Source organism: Neolamprologus multifasciatus, chromosome 9 (genome assembly GCF_963576455.1).
Source record: "Neolamprologus multifasciatus chromosome 9, fNeoMul1.2, whole genome shotgun sequence".
NCBI lineage: Eukaryota > Metazoa > Chordata > Actinopteri > Cichliformes > Cichlidae > Neolamprologus > Neolamprologus multifasciatus.
In genome coordinates this window covers 6,325,334-6,332,833 of record NC_140447.1, presented here as the reverse complement: position 1 = coordinate 6,332,833, position 7,500 = coordinate 6,325,334, and the positions used below count along the sequence as shown (strand labels likewise).

The 7,500-nt window shown below is 43.7% G+C and overlaps 2 protein-coding genes and 1 long non-coding RNA gene across 4 annotated transcripts in view; 1 reads left to right on the top strand and 2 right to left on the bottom strand.

The window, feature by feature from the left end:
- LOC146510912 (protein NLRC3-like) overlaps positions 1 to 7,500 on the bottom strand; it is a 216,068-nt gene that overhangs the window by 104,596 nt on the left and 103,972 nt on the right. The window lies entirely within an intron of this gene.
- Positions 1 to 7,500, bottom strand: part of LOC146510916 (stonustoxin subunit alpha-like) — a 179,347-nt gene that overhangs the window by 116,854 nt on the left and 54,993 nt on the right. The window lies entirely within an intron of this gene.
- Positions 1 to 7,500, top strand: part of LOC146510921 (uncharacterized) — a 161,734-nt gene that overhangs the window by 153,552 nt on the left and 682 nt on the right. The window contains exon 2 of one of the 2 annotated variants that reach the window (XR_014876115.1): positions 5,019 to 5,124. This is a non-coding gene — a long non-coding RNA (uncharacterized LOC146510921). Of the gene's footprint in view, positions 1 to 4,687; positions 5,125 to 7,500 lie in introns of those variants that run through there. The other variant, XR_014876114.1, reaches the window with a different exon arrangement.

Sequence of the window (7,500 nt, the reverse complement as noted above, 5' to 3'; positions counted from 1 at the left end):
TAACCCTAACCCTAACCCTAACCCTAACCCTAACCCTAACCCTAACCCTAACCCTAACCCTAACCCTAACCCTAACCCTAACCCTAACCCTAACCCTAACCCTAACCCTAACCCTAACCCTAACCCTAACCCTAACCCTAACCCTAACCCTAACCCTAACCCTAACCCTAACCCTAACCCTAACCCTAACCCTAACCCCTAACCCTAACCCTAACCCTAACCCTAACCCTAACCCTAACCCTAACCCTAACCCTAACCCTAACCCTAACCCTAACCCTAACCCTAACCCTAACCCTAACCCTAACCCTAACCCTAACCCTAACCCTAACCCTAACCCTAACCCCTAACCCTAACCCTAACCCTAACCCTAACCCTAACCCTAACCCTAACCCTAACCCTAACCCTAACCCTAACCCTAACCCTAACCCTAACCCTAACCCTAACCCTAACCCTAACCCCTAACCCTAACCCTAACCCTAACCCTAACCCTAACCCTAACCCTAACCCTAACCCTAACCCTAACCCTAACCCTAACCCTAACCCTAACCCTAACCCTAACCCTAACCCTAACCCTAACCCTAACCCTAACCCTAACCCTAACCCTAACCCTAACCCTAACCCTAACCCTAACCCTAACCCTAACCCTAACCCTAACCCTAACCCTAACCCTAACCCTAACCCTAACCCTAACCCTAACCCTAACCCTAACCCTAACCCTAACCCTAACCCTAACCCTAACCCTAACCCTAACCCTAACCCTAACCCTAACCCTAACCCTAACCCTAACCCTAACCCTAACCCTAACCCTAACCCCTAACCCTAACCCTAACCCTAACCCTAACCCTAACCCTAACCCTAACCCTAACCCTAACCCTAACCCTAACCCTAACCCTAACCCTAACCCTAACCCTAACCCTAACCCTAACCCTAACCCTAACCCTAACCCTAACCCTAACCCTAACCCTAACCCTAACCCTAACCCTAACCCTAACCCTAACCCTAACCCTAACCCTAACCCTAACCCTAACCCTAACCCTAACCCTAACCCTAACCCTAACCCTAACCCTAACCCTAACCCTAACCCTAACCCCTAACCCTAACCCTAACCCTAACCCTAACCCTAACCCTAACCCTAACCCTAACCCTAACCCTAACCCTAACCCTAACCCTAACCCTAACCCTAACCCTAACCCTAACCCTAACCCTAACCCTAACCCTAACCCTAACCCTAACCCTAACCCTAACCCTAACCCTAACCCTAACCCTAACCCTAACCCTAACCCTAACCCTAACCCTAACCCTAACCCTAACCCTAACCCTAACCCTAACCCTAACCCTAACCCTAACCCTAACCCTAACCCTAACCCTAACCCTAACCCTAACCCTAACCCTAACCCTAACCCTAACCCTAACCCTAACCCTAACCCTAACCCTAACCCTAACCCTAACCCTAACCCTAACCCTAACCCTAACCCTAACCCTAACCCTAACCCTAACCCTAACCCTAACCCTAACCCTAACCCTAACCCTAACCCTAACCCTAACCCTAACCCTAACCCTAACCCTAACCCTAACCCTAACCCTAACCCTAACCCTAACCCTAACCCTAACCCTAACCCTAACCCTAACCCTAACCCTAACCCTAACCCTAACCCTAACCCTAACCCTAACCCTAACCCTAACCCTAACCCTAACCCTAACCCTAACCCTAACCCTAACCCTAACCCTAACCCTAACCCTAACCCTAACCCTAACCCTAACCCTAACCCTAACCCTAACCCTAACCCTAACCCTAACCCTAACCCCTAACCCTAACCCTAACCCTAACCCTAACCCTAACCCTAACCCTAACCCTAACCCTAACCCTAACCCTAACCCTAACCCTAACCCTAACCCTAACCCTAACCCTAACCCCTAACCCTAACCCTAACCCTAACCCTAACCCTAACCCTAACCCTAACCCTAACCCTAACCCTAACCCTAACCCTAACCCTAACCCTAACCCTAACCCTAACCCTAACCCTAACCCTAACCCTAACCCTAACCCTAACCCTAACCCTAACCCTAACCCTAACCCTAACCCTAACCCTAACCCTAACCCTAACCCTAACCCTAACCCTAACCCTAACCCTAACCCTAACCCTAACCCTAACCCTAACCCTAACCCTAACCCTAACCCTAACCCTAACCCTAACCCTAACCCTAACCCTAACCCTAACCCTAACCCTAACCCTAACCCTAACCCTAACCCTAACCCTAACCCTAACCCTAACCCTAACCCTAACCCTAACCCTAACCCTAACCCTAACCCTAACCCTAACCCTAACCCTAACCCTAACCCTAACCCTAACCCTAACCCTAACCCTAACCCTAACCCTAACCCTAACCCTAACCCTAACCCTAACCCTAACCCTAACCCTAACCCTAACCCTAACCCTAACCCTAACCCTAACCCTAACCCTAACCCTAACCCTACCCTAACCCTAACCCTAACCCTAACCCTAACCCTAACCCTAACCCTAACCCTAACCCTAACCCTAACCCTAACCCTAACCCTAACCCTAACCCTAACCCTAACCCTAACCCTAACCCTAACCCTAACCCTAACCCTAACCCTAACCCTAACCCTAACCCTAACCCTAACCCTAACCCTAACCCTAACCCTAACCCTAACCCTAACCCTAACCCTAACCCTAACCCTAACCCTAACCCTAACCCTAACCCTAACCCTAACCCTAACCCTAACCCTAACCCTAACCCTAACCCTAACCCTAACCCTAACCCTAACCCTAACCCTAACCCTAACCCTAACCCTAACCCTAACCCTAACCCTAACCCTAACCCTAACCCTAACCCTAACCCTAACCCTAACCCTAACCCTAACCCTAACCCTAACCCTAACCCTAACCCTAACCCTAACCCTAACCCTAACCCTAACCCTAACCCTAACCCTAACCCTAACCCTAACCCTAACCCTAACCCTAACCCTAACCCTAACCCTAACCCTAACCCTAACCCTAACCCTAACCCTAACCCTAACCCTAACCCTAACCCTAACCCTTTCGAAAAAGGTTTACAGCTCTATCTCCGGATGGGAGTGTCTGACAAAGACAGCGCAGGCACCCTTGGAGTCGGGGAAGGATTCTGCATCCGTGGATGCATCACACGACCGTTCTCCAACTACTGCCCCATCCTGCAAAGGTACTCTGAATGATGCCTTGTCGGGCGTCCACGAATGCGCCTGGACACAAGCAACGCAATGCCAGTTGAACCAGGCCCTCTGGACCTTCCTTCCTCCGATTGGGACCATTTCGTCCCATCCTTTTTGGTCCCATTCGCCATATCTCCAGAACCGAAAAAACCATCGGCGTGGGCTCTTCACCACAGCGTCCGGAAACCACCGGAACCCCCACCTAGACACCAAAATAAGCCCTCTACACCTCTTACTTTTTCAGTTATTCCACTTTTGTCCCATCCTCTCCTGGCTTTTTTGCTATAACCTAACCTAACCTAACTTTTAAACCTCGTCATACCTGCAGGTGGCCACTGGAGGGAGGAAATTTTCATGCACTGAAATTCAAATTTTGCCCTGCAGACCTCACAGTGTGTCTGTGTGTGTGTGTGTGTGTGTGTGTGTGTGTGTACAGAGAGACAGCCAGGTTCATAATGGATATGAGGAAGTTTTTTCAAAAAAAGGAGCCACGTCAGGTAAAAGTGTAAAATCAAATGATCCATCAATCAAGAATAATGTTGGATCAGTGTTTCAATATTTATATCTTTTATTAGATGTTCATGTGGTTTGGTTATTTGCCTTTTGGTTGAAAGTACACTGAGAGTGGACTTTTTGTTAGTGATCTTAATAGAATTTTTTTTATATTAATGTAATTTTTCATCTAATTGAATACAATCTATTTGTGTATGATTGTCAGTCCAAAGAGGGAGAGAGGAAAGAGGGAACGTGAGGAGAAAGTACAAGGTCAGGAAGAACCTTGTCTAGTCCTTAAGGACTAGAACAGCGCCATACAAATGCAGGCCATTTACCATTGTACTCTGTTGCTTCCATATATGACTGACTGGCTGGAGATATGGGGTACTGCATATAAAACGAAAACTCTTCCTATTTTCAAGTTACAAAAAAGAGCTATAAGAATTATAAACCAATCAAACTATATAGAACCAACTAACATTTTGTTTATTAATCTGAATACCCTGAAATTTTATGATTTAGTTGAATATAAAATGGCACACATAATGTATAAAGCACAAAACAACTTGCTTTGCCCCAGTACTCAGAAGCTGTTTAAAGTCAGAGAGAGTCAATATGACTTAAGGGGAACAGATTTCTTTAAAAAAAAAAACAAGATAAGGACAAATATAAAGCAGAGATGTGTTTCTGTTAGAGGAGTTAACCTGTGGAATCGTTATGACAGTGATTTAAAAAGGTGGAGTTCATTTTCCTTGTTTAAAAATAGAGGGTTAGAAAAATATATATATATCAAGAATGAAAAGAAAAAGAAAAAAACAAAATTCTCAATTCTTTTGCTTTGATGTAGTTACTGATATCTCTGCTCATTTCTCTTGTTTTTCCGTTATCAGTGAGCCACTCAGAGTGTGTGTGTGTGTGTGTGTGTGTGTGTGTGTCTGTCTTTTACATAAACAGTACAAGAAAATGAACTTGAAACAAATTTACAATGTAATGCACAGGACTTTCCAGCTGTGCGCCCTCCTGTGGAACACAGAGGCAATTGATTGTCACAAGCTGTTAGATTCCACTGCGCGAACACCTTCTCTGAGACTTTGTACCGCATTGAGCCAGCAGAGGGAGCGCCTCTTGTCAAATCCCAGTTGGACAGCAGCTGCCCTGCTTCTGTCTGTGTGCTCTGGTGTGTGTGTGTGTGTGTGTGTGTGTGTGTGTGTGTGTGTGTGTGTGTGTGTGAAACAAACAAAAGAGAATGAAAGAAGCAGAAAGACACTGTATTATTTGTTGTAACCGATGATGTCTTGTTCTCCAATCGTAGAGTGCATCCAGAAGGCATATGTGTGCACGAGAAGATGACGCAGTGCTCCAAAGGCCTGGTTCTGCTGTCCCTTCTGCTGTCTCCTGCTGCAAGCGCTTCTGTGCAGGTAAGCTTCTTTCGAAAAAGGTTTACAGCTCTATCTCCGGATGGGAGTGTCTGACAAAGACAGCGCAGGCACCCTTGGAGTCGGGGAAGGATTCTGCATCCGTGGATGCATCACACGACCATTCTCCAACTACTGCCCCATCCTGCAAAGGTACTCTGAACAATGCCTTGTCGGGCGTCCACGAATGCGCCTGGACACAAGCAACGCAATGCCGGTTGAACCAGGCCCTCTGGACCTTCCTTCCTCCGATTGGGACCGTTTCGTCCCATCCTTTTTGGTCCCATTCGCCATATCTCCAGAACCGAAAAAGCCATCGGCGTGGGCTCTTCACCACAGCGTCCGGAAACCACCGGAACCCCCACTTAGACACCAACATAAGCCCTCTACACCTCTTACTTTTTCAGTTATTTCACTTTTGTCCCATCCTCTCCTGGCTTTTTTGCTATAACCTAACTTTTAAACCTCGTCATACCTGCAGGTGGCCACTGGAGGGAGGAAATTTTCATGCACTGAAATTCAAATTTTGCCCTGCAGACCTCACAGTGTGTCTGTGTGTGTGTGTGTGTGTGTGTGTGTGTGTGTGTACAGAGAGACAGCCAGGTTCATAATGGATATGAGGAAGTTTTTTCAAAAAAAGGAGCCACGTCAGGTAAAAGTGTAAAATCAAATGATCCATCAATCAAGAATAATGTTGGATCAGTGTTTCAATATTTATAACTTTTATTAGATGTTCATGTGGTTTGGTTATTTGCCTTTTGGTTGAAAGTACACTGAGAGTGGACTTTTTGTTAGTGATCTTAATAGAATTTTTTTTATATTAATGTAATTTTTCATCTAATTGAATACAATCTATTTGTGTATGATTGTCAGTCCAAAGAGGGAGAGAGGAAAGAGGGAACGTGAGGAGAAAGTACAAGGTCAGGAAGAACCTTGTCTAGTCCTTAAGGACTAGAACAGCGCCATACAAATGCAGGCCATTTACCATTGTACTCTGTTGCTTCCATATATGACTGACTGGCTGGAGATATGGGGTACTGCATATAAAACGAAAACTCTTCCTATTTTCAAGTTACAAAAAAGAGCTATAAGAATTATAAACCAATCAAACTATATAGAACCAACTAACATTTTGTTTATTAATCTGAATACCCTGAAATTTTATGATTTAGTTGAATATAAAATGGCACACATAATGTATAAAGCACAAAATAACTTGCTTTGCCCCAGTACTCAGAAGCTGTTTAAAGTCAGAGAGAGTCAATATGACTTAAGGGGAACAGATTTCTTTAAAAAAAAAAACAAGATAAGGACAAATATAAAGCAGAGATGTGTTTCTGTTAGAGGAGTTAACCTGTGGAATCGTTATGACAGTGATTTAAAAAGGTGGAGTTCATTTTCCTTGTTTAAAAATAGAGGGTTAGAAAAATATATATATATCAAGAATGAAAAGAAAAAGAAAAAAACAAAATTCTCAATTCTTTTGCTTTGATGTAGTTACTGAAATCTCTGCTCATTTCTCTTCTTTTTCCCTTATCAGTGAGCCACTCTCTCTCTCTCTCTGTGTGTGTGTGTGTGTGTGTGTGTGTCTGTCTTTTACACAAACAGTACAAGAAAATGAACTTGAAACAAATTTAACATGTAATGCACAGGACGTTCCAGCTGTGCGCCCTCCTGTGGAACACAGAGGCAATTGATTGTCCCAAGCAGTATATTCACAGTTGAAACCAGATATTTACATACACTTTAGGGAGAAAACATAAAACCTTTTTTTTACTGTTAAACATCAATTTAGAGTAAACCTTTATTTTAGATAAGTAAATGTAATGTCTTTTGAATTAGTTAAATGTCAGAATAAAAAGAGGGAGCTGTCTATTTTAATCACTTTCATCAAATGTAGGAGTACATATACACTAAGTTTATTGTTAATTAAGATTAATTAAGAAAACTCCAGATGATTCCATTCTGAGCTTAAGAAGCTTCTGATTGGTTAGTAGAGTCCATGTGGGTAAATTGGTGGCACAGCTGTGGATGCATATGAGGCGAAACACAGAGCCTGTTTCTTTGAAATGGGAAAGTTTCTTTGAAAAATCAAGAGATGTCAACCAAAACACCTGGAAAAGAATTCTGGAAAAGAATTGTGGAGCTCCATAAGTGTGGCTCAATTTTGAATACAATTTGGTGCCATTTACACTTAAGAAATACAGACAGTTTCTCTCTTTACTCTTAAAGTTAACAAATATGTTTTTTATATTTATCAATCTAAAAAAAGAAACATTTAGTCTGATTTGATGTTACAATTAAAAAGTGTTTGTGTTTTTATCTGAAGAGTATGTAAATATCTGGTTTCCGCTGTATATTTGTGTTTGGCTTGATTGT